The following is a 15,539-nucleotide window of genomic DNA, read 5'->3' as shown; positions in this document are numbered from 1 at the left end:
TTCATTCAACACATATTTATTAAGTTGTCATTTGAGTAGATGCCATCCTAGGCATTAGGAGAGAGACAAAGTTGATACAAGACATGAGTCTTAATGTCATAAAGCTTCTAATCCAGGAATAAAATAAGACAGAGGCAATGGTGATTAATAAGGAGTGTAATACAAATCTCTGATAAATCACTTAAAGTGATGGAGAACAAAGTTCCATGAACTATTCATGCCAAACTCTATATCCAATGACTTTCAGCATTTTAACTACTAAAAGGTTTTGAGGAGAAGTGATTTCATGTGACTTCATAACCTGTCCCCTTTCTGGGCTTGCAGCCTTCTGCTCCAAACACTGTCCTGCTCTAAATGTGACTGTCCATCTTCCACTTTTATATCTTTACATAGGCCATCCTCCATGCCTGAAATACTCTGCGCCTTCATCTTTTCTTCCAGGTTCCCTTGATGATTCAACTGAAGTGTCACCTTCTTTAAGAGTTTTTTTTTTCCCCTCCTAATCCACTACTCATATATGCATTTTATATGTGCCTAGTTATATTTACATGTTATCTCTTCCATTAATATGTAACCTCCTCTAGGACAGAGACTGTTTATGCCTTTCTTCATATCTCCAGAATTATCATAGTGCTTAACATATAGTAAGTGCTTAATAAATAAATGCTGGGTGACTGACTAGTAATAAAATAAAGTGATTTTCTAACAAATATGCCAGAACTTATCCATCTAAATGTGTTACTCTTCCTTCCAAGGCATCAATATCAATAATGCTGCTTTGCTTTTCTGAAGTTGCTTTAATGGGTCATTGACACTGATAAGATCATAGTCTTAGAGCTGAAAAGGAAATTAAAAGTCATCAAGTTCTTTTTGTTGCTGTTGTTGTTCAGTCATTCAGTCCAATTATTCATGATCCTATGGTACTCCACCATCTCTTGAAGTCTGTCCAAGTTTATGTTCATTGTATCCATGACTTATCTATGTATCTCACCCCCTGCCATCTGTTTTGTCTTTTGCCTCCAATCTTTCCTAACATGAGTCTTTTCCAATGCATCCCATCTTCTTATTATGTGACCAAGATATTTAAACTTCAGCTTCAATATTTGACCTTCCACTGAATAGCCTAGCCTAGATAAAGGAGTTGCAATCTAGAAAAATTAGATAAAATAAGCGACAGAGATTGGATTCGAATACTCAGGTCACCTGACTACAGAGCTAGGAACATTGCCCCCTGTGATAAGTAAGAAGAAAAAGTAATACCTTTCTATTCACATTTCTCATGGTATTTTCCCCAGGTTTCTCTTTGACATTTATTTTGTTCAAAGGTGGGCTTGGTTGAGTAAATCAATCAATTCACCCCCATCCTACTTAAAATAACTAACTAGAATCTGTTTGGGCATCAATATCTCAACAGAATCAGAAAATCTAAGTGCAAACTAAAAGTTGAAAATTTCACAGGAAGTCTGTTCAAATAGACTAGAATATGATTTGGTCATTCATGTGGGACTTTTTATAAAACTAGCAAGACATTTTAAAACAGGTGATTCAGGCATCTGGTAATGTAGGACAAAAATCTCCAGCTGAGTTCCTCAGAAGAAATCACTTGGATATGAAGTAAAGGAAGATGCTTAGCTCTTGTCCTCATCTTCCCTACCTCCTACCCCAGACCATGTACAGAGAAAGACCTCATGAACTTGAAAGTTCAGAGAATTTGGACTTTGTTCATGATTCTTGCAGCATCTTCAGAACATTATTGGCTGGGAGCAGTATCTTCATTGAAAGACAAAGATAAACTAGTCAGGATAAAGGAAGGGAGATTAAAGTTTCCAGAAAAAATCCAACAGAAAAGCTCCACATTATGGATGCTCATCAGTTTGAAAATAGCTGAATAAGCTTGCATATGAATGTTATGGAATATTATTATTCTATAAGGAAGGATCAGGATGATTTCAGAAAGGTCTGGAGAGACTTACATGGCCTATGTAAAATGAGAAGAACCAAAAGAACATTGTACACAGCAACAGCAAGATTATGTTATGATCAATTCTGATGGATGTGGCTCTTTTCAACAGTGAGGTGATTGAGGCCAATTCCAATTGTTTTGTGACGGAGAGAACCATCTATACCCAGAGAGGACTGTGGAGATTGAGTGTGGATCATAACATTGTATTTTCACTTTTTTGTTATTGTTTGCTTACTTTTTGTTTTCTTTATCATTTTTCCTCTTTTGATCTGATTTTTCTTGTGCAGCATGATAATTGTGGAAATATGTATAGAAGAATTGTACATGTTTAATATATATTGGATTACGGGATATCTGGGGAGGGATTGAGGGGAAGGAAGGGAGAAAAGAAATTTGGAACACAAGGTTTTGCAAGGGTGAATGTTGAGAATTATCTATGCATATGTTTTGAAAATAATAAGTTTAAAAAAAAAAGAAAGAAAGAAAGAAAAGAAAGTGGTAGCTCCACTCTACCTAGGGAAAAAATTTAAGTGCCTCCATAAGTGGGATAAAGGGACTTCTGGCAAACAAAAGCTGTGAGTTATTACTTTGTCATATGTGTCCTCTAAATCTGAGTTCACTTTAAAAGTCTTCTCAGTTATGGGAAAATATAAAATGGCCTTCTGAGGAATATTTTGTACCAACTATATCATCTTAGTAAATACCTTTTTTAAAACTAAATATATCATGCTTAATAATTGACAGCAACTGATGACGATCATGGAAGAAGCATAGCAGTGGGGGATAGTGAACAATTATACTAGAAAAACCATTCCCAATTCCTCAAGATTACCTTTAGACCCTTAGCAGCACATCTCTGAAGGCCCAGGCTCTTGGTACACATGGAGATTTGAAAGTGTAGCTCCAAATTATATGCTGTATTTGTACCTTAGTTATTTGAATATATCTTTCTCAATCTTTTTCCCCTGACTATTATTTTCCATAATATTTTCTTGAATGCAAGATATGTTTTTAATCATTTTGTCAGGAAAGAGTGTTATGTGCCAGGATCTCAGATCTGATCCTTATATGTGGTAATATTTCTACTAGGATGATAAGAGGGAATATAGATAGGTCTTTGGTTTTTAAAATTAGCCAGTTTCTAGATTACCAGTCTAAAGAGCACTCTAAGGATTTAGTTGCAGTAGCTTCAATTCTTTCTAGGATTAATCTACTTTTGCTTCAAGGAAAAATCCATAAGGAGGAGATTTAAAATGGATTTTTGAGACTCTTTCACATAAAATGTAAAATTTCATTGTCATTCAAGTTAAGAGTACTTTGTTTGATCTATTGAAATGAAACTTTTCTTTGAGGTGTTTACACTGAACTGTTGACTTGATAGTCAACACCTCCCCCCCCACACTTTAAATCAATTGGAGCTGATATAGCTGCTTAATCTACTTAGTGTTTTCCCTGGAAATGTATAGATTAATACATAAATTATTTTATCATGGAAGCCTCAGGGAGTCCTGCTGTGCTGTTGGTTTTTATAATAGAGAATAAGTTTTGCAAACATTTTCTTCAGAGACTTAACCTTTTCAATTCTGGGCCTTTTAAATCATTGTAGAAGTAAGATAAGAAAGCAAAGATCCTCAAAGCTATTACAGACATATGTGGGCTTCGTGGATGTATTAGAAACTATACTGCTAGAGTATTGATTTATTTGGAAAACAAAAGTTTTAAAACAGGGCCAGATTTAGCCCGAGCAGAAGCCAGAGGAGTCAGTAGATATCTGAGTGTGTCATTTGAAGAGATTTGAGCTACCTCATGGCCCCTCTGGACCACTAAGTTCATTCCATAAACAAGACCTTTTTTAACTACAAGAAAAATAGCTGCAGCTAAAAAAAACTTACATACTCTACACTTCAGCGATATTGAGGGTAGAGCTGCATAGAGAAGAAGACTTAGAGAAGTTTTTGATGAGTCAGAGAGCCACCTGAGTTTAAATGTGGCTTCCCTTCCTAGCTATGCAATCCTGGGCAAATCACTTAACCTTTATCTCAGTTTCCTCAACTGGAAAATGAGGAAAATGATAGCACCTACTGTTAGCATCAACAATGCCTGATGTATATAGTATAGTTTTAACTTTTAGTAAGTTCAGAAATATAAGTACTACAAACTTTCAAAAATCAAAATTTGAAAGACTGTTGTTTATTTTTAAATTATTCTTGTTTCTAATTTTTATATTGGGCTATGTACATCACTCAAACCAGTTTTCAAATCTTGTAAAGACTTTGATCAGCCCATGCTCAGTGAATGAAAGAATTGTATTCAGAATCTAAAGAACAAGGCCTTAATGTATACATGATGGTTTTGACATGACTTCATAAGCAAAAGTCTAACAAAGATTGAATGACCAAAGGAGCCTTCCCTCCTCTACCCATCCATTTGTCTGAGAAAGTGTCATCAAGAAACTGTAGCAACATAATCCATAAATACTAGCCCCCCCCCAGGCTTATTGAAGTTAAAATCTGAAAAATGATTTTTCAGAATTCATGGGCACCTAGGTAGTATAGCAGATAGAGCAGCGCTTGAAATCACAAAGACATCTTCATGAGTTCTGATCTGGTACTCTAATATACGCTAGCTGTGTGACTCTGGGAAAGACATTTAATCCAATTTGCCTCAGTTTCCTAATCTCTAAAGTGAGATGAAAAAAGAAAGGGCAAACCACTTCAGTATCTTTGCCAAGAAAATCAAATTCAAATGGGATTATGAAGAGGTGGACATCACAAAAAATGACTTAACATCGACAACAAATCAAAATTCAAAAAACTAAATGACTGAAAAAGAAATTTAAGTAATTGAATTTCCAAATGAGGTTCTCTAAGTTGTAGCATTAAATCTTAAAAAGTTATTAAAGTTTAAAATTGCACTAAGACTTTTGGAACACTATATTGTTCATCATTCTTGAGATGACTTCTGTAAATGATATACATATGTATGTCTGTCCACATTTGAGTTCCTATAAGATCCCTTACCAGAATCACATTCCCAAAGTCTCTTTTGTTTTGCCAACAATGCTAAGTTCCTCATTATCAATGATGGATGATAAGAGAAGAGACAGAAAAGGTATTTCTCTGAGAAATTTCTCCCTTATATCCTGAATTTGTACACAGAATACATTTCCCAAAGGCTGTTATAAAAGACTATAAAGTCCTAGAGTACTTCTCTTACTTAAAGTGGTTATGCTACTGGCCTTCTCACTTCCACTGCTTTTACATTTTTGCTGCAAGTACCCATTCAATCCTTGTATGCACATAGGCATAAGGCTGTTATATTCCAGTTTAGTGAGAACTATAGATGTCAAAGGCAGGATCTGTAAAGATCTTGACAATCTAGAACCTTGGGCTGAACTTAGTAAGATAGAATTCAGTGGAGATAAATAAAAAGTTTTATACGTGGCCACCAAAATAACCAGTATAAGATGGGTGGATCATAGTAAGACAACAATCATTCTGAAAAACATGGGAAAAGGATTTGATTTCTGTTTGGCTCCAGAAGAAAAAATTAGGAACACAGACACAAGTTGCAAAGAATCTGATTTAGTCTTGAAAACTCTGGTTGGGAAAACTCTGATGATTCAAGCTGTTTAAAAGTATTTTAAATGTGTTGCTAGCTAGAATGAGTATCTCATTACTGGAGCCTCAAGCAGAGGCTGAGTGGCCATTTCTCAGCTATGCAATAATGGAATTCTTCTTATATGGGATGAACTAGATGGTCGCCAAGGTCTCTCTCAATTCAAAAATTCAGTGATTCTGTGAGTGCTTGAATATTTCCTTTTAAAATCTAGTAATTGCTTTTATGAATTTAAGAAAAATGAAATTGGACTGATGATTTTAAGTATCAAGTAACCTCTGAGGGATGAGAAAGTGACTGAACAGCTTTTGCTTCCAAGTGATGTTTATTTGAGTGGATATTGATTAGCTACCTATATGCATTTCTATAAACTAACAAATTAAGCAAGTAAAGGAGAAAATAATGCTCATAATTTTTATTCAAATTGAGAAACATAATGGTGAGAACTAAATATGTCAGCTTTAGAGTCGGGAAACCTGGATTCTACTCCTAACTGTATGCAGGTTTGGGGGTAAGGGAACAAGTATTTATTAAGTACCTACTGTGTGCTAGACACTATGCCAAACACTTTGCAGATCTGCAAACAACAACTCTAGGAGATAAGTGCTATTATTACTCTCATTTTACAAATGAGAGAACTGATCTAAACAGAGGTCAAGTGACTTAGCCAGACTCATACAATATATGAGTTTCAATCTGGATTTGAACTCAAGTCTTCTGGACTTCAGACCCAGCATTTTAACCACTGAGCTGCCTAAATTGCCCCATGGCTTTGAGCAAGTTGCTTAAAACCTCTCTGTGCCTGTTTCTTCACCTATTAAAAAAAGATAGCTGAACTAGATGATCTCTGAGTCCAGTTTGAAATTCTGTGGTAATACCATAACATTTATTCATTCCCTCCATATTTTAAACATAACTTGAAGAACAATGCAGTGCTTTTAAAGTGTCTCAGCATCTGTAGAGAAATTTATTGGAAAAAAAAATGAAGTATAAACTCAAAAGTTTCTTAAGTAATCCAAATCATCCTCAGAAAAATCCTTTAAAATTCAAAGAATGTAAACACAGTGCAGAATCGATGTTTATTCTTCCTAGCATACTCTAGGTAAAATTTATGACAGAGTAGAGTTGTGTTTATGTGCTGTATGTCTAGGCTAAAGTACTTTTGGACACCTTGTAAAATCAAGGTCTGCAGAGTATTTATGCCTTTTGTAAGACTTAAAGTATATTATTGCTCTTTTAAATTATTCTCCAGGTTTGTAGTTATTGGGTCTTTTCTTTTATGACATATTGTTGACTATACCTATTATTTCTTTGATGCCAAGTTCTTGGCCAGGAATGCAACCTCTAATTATAACATTGTTCTTGTGCAAAAATAAAAGTAATTTTATAACCATCTGCTTTATCAGACAGTGCCCAGGAATCCTTTCTGGTTTTAAAAGGTTGAAGGGAGTGGGAGAGACAGACTGCCTTTACTTAAATTCAGCAATATTTTGAGTTAATCAGGATTTTGTAGGTTAGCTTAGGAACCCTGATTACATCGATTCTTGGGAAAATTGCATTTCACATTCCAAACAACCTACCTATGAATCACCTCTGGAAACCTGACCTGCTTGCAAATTGGACACAGAGGTTTCTATTTGGGTTCCCATTATGACTTTTGCCATTGCTAATATAACCTATAATCCTCTTCCTTTTCACTGACACCTGGTGGGGAGGGGAAAAAAATAGTTTGCCTTGGAACATCAAGTATCTTGTAACTGCAAATGATACCACAAGATCTTTTATAGAAATAAGTAGGTTTTTAAAAAAATGATATTCAGCTTCATCTCCGATTTCCAAAAGAGGATTTGAAAGTGAGTGTAATGATGAAAGTATCCATAATTCAATCAGTGTCTGGCAAAGCTTCAATGGGACAGATTGGCTGCTTCTTGGAGGTGTGATGCAGTGGGGTATCTGCTGAATCAAATAGCAATCATTTCAAGCAGTGTTCTTAATGCTTTCTTATTTAATGTAACTGAAATGAGAATTTTACCTGCCTAGACTGGACTCCAATCCCATAAAGTATTAATAATCTTGACTTGGATCACATGTAAATTTTACTTAGTAGATAGACATGAAGTAAGATTGCTTTCTAAAAAGCTCAATAGGGAGCAGTTTGGTATTAACAAAGAGATTGACGAAATGACCAAATAAGTTCCATTCAACCTTATTGCTTTTTCTGATTTGGTAAGATAATGCTTCGAGTCCTTTGCACATCTATCTTTATGGGAGCAACACTAACACAGGAATCACACATGCTGGACACACATGGCAGAATGAGGTATGTCCATCTAAATCCCAAGCTTCTGAGGTCCTCTACAATCTGAACCTGTCTTACATAGTCAAACATCCACAGTTGCCCCTAAATGTACCTTCCACACGTCCACCCAGTGCTTGCATTGTCCCCTTCTCGTGACAAGTTCATTCCAATTCAATACCTTGGCACATACTATTTGTCTTCATGATTTCAGGTGCTGCCTGTTCTATAAGGGTGAGTGCTACCAAGAACTGCCCTGGAAAACTTGATTTCCATGTAGTCTTCCATCAGCTTTTCATTATCCACAGATCTCCTGGTCTTCTAAATATTTACAGCACTTACTAGATGTATTTCACAGTTTGAAATACAATTACTCTTGAGAACAGATCCCTTTGTCTCTCTATTAGCCCTGCCCCTTTCAGTACAATTCAGATACATGGATGCGTGAGAGAATTTTGGATACCAAGTCGCACCATCAGGTGATTTATTTTGGAGTTCTTGATCACCATGTTGGAGCTACATTGCTCCCTACCTTTCTACTCATTTCCTTTTTCTTTGCTATTCCCATTAATTGGGATACAAGGGAAAGAGAGTAAGATTCTAATCTGAAGTCAATATGTAATCATAGAAAATAATTTATCTCTTAGTTTAAACTTCTTTCCAGAGTTGAGAGAGGTAATGAGACAGTAGCATCATTGTTAGAAACAGCCTTCTTGCAGCTTTAACCGAGAGTTAAATTTGAGGTCCAATAGTTTCAGGAAGATGTGTCTTCCTGGCTCCAGATCTGGCCACCTGGATGCCTTCAGAGTAAAACAGTTCTATCCTATGGACTAGTTAAAAATATCACGCCATATATAACTTTTATATAGGCTAACATGAACTTTCCTCTTTAGACTTTCAGTTTTAGATTTGTAGGTGTAGATATAGATACACATATAGAATATCCTTATGACATAACCAATCATGGAGGCAGATGCCAGTGAACTTTTCACTCATTGTGTCATCAACAGGATTCAGTCAACCAGGGGACTCACTAGGGATAACCAAGGTCCAGAGGCTGGAAAAAAAATCACAGGGAAAATTTACATAGGTAGTCAGTCAGAAGAATATTTCTCTTGTATTAGGCAACATGTGGATATCTGCAGATGCAATCTCTGACAAACAAGTAAAGTTTCAGGATAGAAAGCATTATTAGGAGGCAATGGACAGAGTCCATTAGCCTATAGGCAAGACTGAGAAAATGCTAGCATCTGGTTTTAAGGACTTGGTCATGGGGATTCAAATTCAAGGACAGGACTCAGAATTCTGGAAGGATTTTGATGGTAAAGTGAAAGCAGAGTAATGCAAGATAAAATTGTCCCATAGGGACCACTTTGCATCAGGCCATCTATCAATCTTACTCTTATGTATTCAGTATTATGTTGGATAGTGTTGAAGTTAAGATTTAAAGCAGGACAAGCAGCAAGGCTTACTTGCATGAAATAGTAGAAAAACTCAAAATCAGGGACTTTGGTTTTGAGCACTGACATGCATCTAGCTATGATAAGGGAGCGGAACAAAATAATCCTTATGATAATTAGATATGGAGCAGCAAAGTCGTACAGCAGAGAATATGCTGCAACTGGAGTGAATTTAAGTTTTGTCTTAAACACTAACAGTGTGAACCTAGTCAAGTCACTTAACTGTGCCTGTCTCAGTTTCCTCAACTATAACATAGGGACCATGAAAGGATGAAATGAAATATTTATAAATCATTTAGCATAGTGCCTGGAATACTTGCTTAATAAATGCTTGTTTCTTTCTTTTCTTCCTTTCTTTTTTCTTTTTCTTTAAGGAAATCTGGGAGGTGTTAAATGGCCCCTCAGACTTGTCTTAATTTTTATATCTTTAATCAATAGTGATTTAGTGCATTTTTTCTTATGACTAGAAACAGCAGAATCTTATAAGCAGTCCATTTTGCCTTGACTGTTATGGCTACTAAAAGCCAATTGAGAAGACTTCTACATATGTACATATATGTGTGTGTGTATGTATATATGTATATATATACATATATATACATATAGATGTGTATATATATTATATATGTTTTATATATGTATATCTATATATATATGCATACACACACACACACACACACAAGCTGAAAACTCCATGGCATGTCAGACCTATCAATGAGCACATAAAAGACATAATGGTTGGTTGAGTGTTTATCTTCCCCAAGAGAGAGTCTGGGAAGAGACTTCCTTGCTTTTAATCTTCCCCTTTAATTCTGCTTCTCTCTCATTGTTTTCCTGCTGCATTCTTTACTTCCTTACTAATTGCCCCCTCTGGTTGTTTTGGCATTTAATTAATGTTACATTTTATTGCATTTGCACCCTAGGGGGCATTCAAGTGGAGGGTTGCATTTTAAAAGTACCTAATAACCACTTTCTCTTAATCATCATCTGGGCATTTCACAGACTTTCAAAGTTACCTCTGTCTAAAGTCTTTGTTTTTTTGGACTCTAAAGAGGTTTAAAAAAAAAAAAAGAAGAAGAAGAAGCACCATGGACCAAAGATGCTATTTATTTTAGGCTTCTGTTAAAATGCTTAGGATAGCTGGCTCAGCAGAGATGGAACAGTATCATGATTCTCTTTCATATAAGGCTTCATGGCTTACAAAGCATTTGCCTCTCAATAGCTTTCTATATGGCACATATGCAGTTATTATCTTGGGTGAGTAATTACCAAATCTGTGATGTTATTGATAGGAGGAACACCCAAGACAGAAACTCCTCCACTGATGTGAATCCTTGAGTTATCTGTAATTTTGAGTCCTCAGGAATGATTGGGATCCCTGAGTGTTTAAAAAATTTGTTGATAGTGACATGGCTAGTATGTGTCAAAAACAGTTTTAATACAGAGTTTCCTGATTTAGTCTTTCTCTATCTCTCGTCCAGTTATTATTAATATTATTGTTCATATTAATTAATAATTATTCCCATTTTACATATGAAGAAACCAAGACTCAGAGAAATTTGATGACTGATTACATAGTCTCATAATTGATGAAATCAAGAGATGATCCGAGATCTTAAATATTAATTCAGGCTTCTTCTCTCCACATGACCTTAAGTCCTCTTAATTGGTGCTGTTCTAGGGAATTGTTATAGATTTTTATGGGGGCACTTCTGGTGCATCTAAGAGGGCAAAAGATCATGATTTGAGCTTTTCATCCCATGATTGAGTTCTTTTATGCTCCCCCCCCAATTCCCTCTGCATCCCACAAAAAGTCTTCACTTTGTAAAATATTCTCAATCAAATAAACTTAGGGTGATGGTGACCCGGCAAAAGTAAAGCTATTGTCTATCTTCTGATCATACTCTCCTAGTACAATTAATAGCAGAAAAAGCAGAATGTACTCCATTGTGATGTAAACACCCTCTTTCAAGATGATGAATTATTAAGGTAGCAGATAGGACCATTAATAGATTTTGAAATACAGAATACCAAAGCCTGCACAGTCTGCAACCAGACATAAAAAGCCTTTTCCTCCTGGAAGCACTAAACAATAAGGATCAGTGTTACTGGAGTGCAAAGGTGGGGTCAGCAGCAAGCCCTTGAATCTTGTAGAAGCCTTATCTTAATTAAATCAGTCTGGACTGGCCTCATAGTCAAAGCCAGAGGCAGCTGTGAAGGAGCAATTTGAGGGAGCTATCCTCTAGCAAATAGGTCCCTGTCTGCCTGAAATCCTACCATTTGTAATATGTTATTTTTCTCTTTTCCTTACATGTCCTTTTGCTTGTTTTTTTTTTTTTTTACTAATATGTAATATAAGTATGCTACTGATGATAGCCAGCATTTATTATGGGACTTTAAGGCATGCAAAATGACTTATAAGCATTATCTCATTTGAGCCTCACAACAACCCTAAGGGAAGAGTGCTCACTTATTTTTATTGTACCATATGAGAAAGTGGAGGCTGAATAGTTAAATAACTTGTCCAAAGTCAGACAACTTAGTGTATACATAGTCAAATTCAGGTCTTCCAGGCCATCATTTTCTATTCTATATCAAACTGCCTCTTGATCAATATCTGGGTTTTGAAATTATTTTTTAAAACGTTTTTAAAAATTAGGGGAAATTCTTTAACTTTTCCATTTGTTTGTAGACTAAAACACCCTTTCCCAAGGCATGGCAAACATGGATTTGAAAACTATTTCTGTCTGTCACTGACTGACTGTATGACATCAGCTACAGCACTTAGTAGTTATGGGCTTTAGTTAATTCATCTGTAAAATTATGCTTTGACTAGAAAATCTTAAAGTCCCTTCTAAATTTAAAATTACATAAGGTCTAGTAATTCAAAAAAATATTATTTTTATATTACAATCACTTTAGTTAACAGCTCATCTCCTACTTTAATACCTTTATTCTGGATAAAGACTATGCTATTAATGCTCCCTCTCTTTACCTCCTTCCCTAGGAAGTGCCAGCTCCTTGCTAGTGTCCTATGTCCACCATCCATCCATGGACTACTTTCTAGATATTTTGCACTTATTTGCTCAGTTTAATTCAGGCTCTAAACTGCCTTTTTACTAAATGATTGCAACAGCATCTCATGGTCTCACTGGCTCATGCCTCTCCCTGCTTGTTCAAATCTAGTTGTCCAAACAGTTCTCCAAGTGGCTTCCTTAAGCACAAATCAGACAGTGTCACTTTCTTATTTAATTAATTTCGATGATTTCCTAAAGCCACTAGGATAAAATATAAATTCTTATCTTTAGTGTTGAAAGTCCTTCACAGTTTTCCCAGTCTAACTTTCTCACCTCCTTGTTCCATATTCTTTCCCATACTCTGCAGCCTTGCCAAATTAGCCCTTGCACTATTCCTCACACATGACACTCAAATTTCCCATCTCCTTGCCTTTGAACTGCCTAATCTCCACACTTAAAATATATTGTCCATTTGCCTTGACCAAAATCTTGACCAAAAAGAATCCTTCTTTTCTTCAAAACTTAGTTCAAAATTACCTTTACATCAAATTGTTCTTGATAATCCCTTCTTGCCAACTTCTTGTGTCCTACTTTATAAATTATCTTAGCTTTCACAACTTTGAATTTTTTTGTATCTTTTATCTCTTTTTTCCCCCTGAGACTATTGGAGTTAAGTAACTTATCCAAAGTTACACAACTAGAAAATATTAAGTGTCTGAGGCCATATTTGAACTCAGATCCTCCTGACTTCAGGGCTGGTGCTCTATCCAGTGTGTCACCTAACTGTCCCCTTTTTTCTTTATATTTATAGGTGTATAGTATAGGTCAAACACTTTGCAAAACTTAAAGCACTAGGTGAATGTTGGCTATTGCTATATTTATATCTGTACTTATTTCTACATTAAAATATAAACTACTTGAGTGCAGAGATTGTTTTATTTTGCACCCAGCACCCATAGGGTACTTAAGAAATACTTAGGAGTGAACTGTTAAGGAGGTAATAAAATAACCCAAATGAAAGCTCATATTCATATAATACTTATTTCTAAAGATTCCAGAGTTTTTGAAGAGACCTATATTCCTTAATTTTAAAACCTAATTTCATCTTCCTAGCATCCCATTTTGAAATCTAGTTTGCAAAAGTAATAGATAGAAGAACAGAAATTAAAGTAACTTATTTGTTCAAGGTCATATAGCAAGTCTGTATGATTATTCAAATAGCACTAGCATCTGTTTTATCTCTGTTTTATACACATTTTAAGAGAATACATATACACATAAATATTTCATTCATGCTGAGACAATAGTAGGAAAAAAGAGCTGAGTTTCTAAACTTTGATCATCATAAAGTCACTTTTTATGCCAAATGACTTATGGTCTAGGAAGAACAAGTGAAACCTTGCCTGTAAGAGGCTGACATAATCAATGTTCCTGGCTTCGATTCTGCTGAGACAGATTTATGAATTCTACATGCCACCTTGTGGTCGGCATCTTTCATTTTAGAAGTTCTTTGTTTTTCTGTACAGAATTGGCAGTGGTTCCATCTGGATATCTTTCTAATTGCACAATGGGAAGAGAATCATTTCCAAAACTGATTGGATCTGATCAGGTGATGGATGACATAGAACCAAACTAAATGTATGCTCCCAATTCAAGGTCTGTAGTGAATACCACAGTGTATTCACTGAGACAGTGAGAGCAACTGAAGCTTCTAACTCAGCCCTTTCATTTTATGGATAAAGATATGGTGACCCAGAATAGTAAAATGAGCTGTCCAAGGTTCCAGAGCTAGTTAGTGGCAATATATGATTTAGATTCAAGGTGGGAATCTCAGTGCTTTTAGCTAATAAGAAAGACACATAGGTTGTTTAGTGAACAGAACTCAGACATTGATGAGCTGTGTGACCCTGGACAAATCAGTTAACCTCTGTTGTTGGCCCAGTTCTTCTATTTTAAGAATGATGATCACAATGACAGCTATCTCACAGAGTTGTGATTATCAAACAAGGTAAAATTTATTAATCATTTAGTACAGTGTCTAACATATAGTAGGTACTTAGTAAATATTTTTTTCTTCCTTGCTTGCTTGTTTCTCACAATAAAACTCAATGAGTATTTTAAAGCCCCCCAAAATATTTTAAATGTTTTTTAAAATTTTTAATGAACTTAGACTCAACTGAGAATAACAAAAAACAGAAATGGTAACAACCTCTAAGAAAGAATTTTTCTAAATGGCCAAAAAGAATTACAAAATGTTACAACAAGGTATATGAAGCACCTCAGACAGCTCAAAACAGATCACCAAGCTTGATCTGAAAGTTTATATAAATGACAAAGCACATTTCTCCTTCTCCAACTCCTTTACCCCCAAAATTGAAAGATTTGATTTTTTTTCCACTTGAACTTTAATGGCTATAATGGAGTGGGAGTGGGAAGATACAGGTACAGAATGGTGCATGCATGATTTGATGCAGTTATAATGTCAGCCATTTTTGACAGTTTCTTTTTTCAAGAGAGAGGGTGGAGAGAGGTTGAAAAGGTTGTATCAGGAAATATAGGTACCAATAAAACCTATAAAAATACAATCCAAGAACTCAATTCCACAAATTATTTGACCTTCAGGTATTTTTTTCCTAAAACATTACCTGATTTTAAGAGAATAAGTAAAATAAAATTTCTGCTGATAATATACACAATGACTATATTCTAGTATGGCTGTGTGCTGATGGTTGATGGTTAGAGAAAGGATAAGCATATCTATGGGAGTATATGGGTGTGGGTGTGGGTTTTATGATATCCTCAGTATTCTTTATGTTATCCTAAGTATCTTTAGTTTGGTAAACTGTATCATTTATTTATTATACGTTTTTTCTAAAAAAAATTTATACTAGCATCCTAGTATCTGTGAATAGAACCTTGGAAATCAGTTGTCATATCACTATCATTTATATAGTACTTTAAGGTCTGCAAAACTCTTTACCAATATGATCTCATTTTATTTTTCCAGCAATTTTGAAGTACATACTATTATTATCTCTACTCTTACTGATGAAGAAAACCGAGGCAGACTTGTCCAGGGCCATGCACAATTATGTGTCCAAGTTCAGATTTGAACTTTGGTCTTCTTGACTCCAGACTCATCACTGTATCATTATGCCCTCAGCTGCCTCTGGGCTCATCTTGCC

At 35.4% G+C, this 15,539-nt stretch overlaps 1 protein-coding gene across 3 annotated transcripts in view; it reads left to right on the top strand.

The window, feature by feature from the left end:
* DPP6 (dipeptidyl peptidase like 6) overlaps positions 1-15,539 on the top strand; it is a 1,012,545-nt gene that overhangs the window by 783,848 nt on the left and 213,158 nt on the right. The gene's annotated exons all lie outside the window — the stretch shown is intronic.

Source organism: Antechinus flavipes, chromosome 5, assembly GCF_016432865.1.
Source record: "Antechinus flavipes isolate AdamAnt ecotype Samford, QLD, Australia chromosome 5, AdamAnt_v2, whole genome shotgun sequence".
NCBI classification, from domain to species: Eukaryota; Metazoa; Chordata; class Mammalia; order Dasyuromorphia; family Dasyuridae; genus Antechinus; species Antechinus flavipes.
Note: the sequence above shows the minus strand (reverse complement) of the source record. Positions and strands in the feature narration are given on the sequence as shown.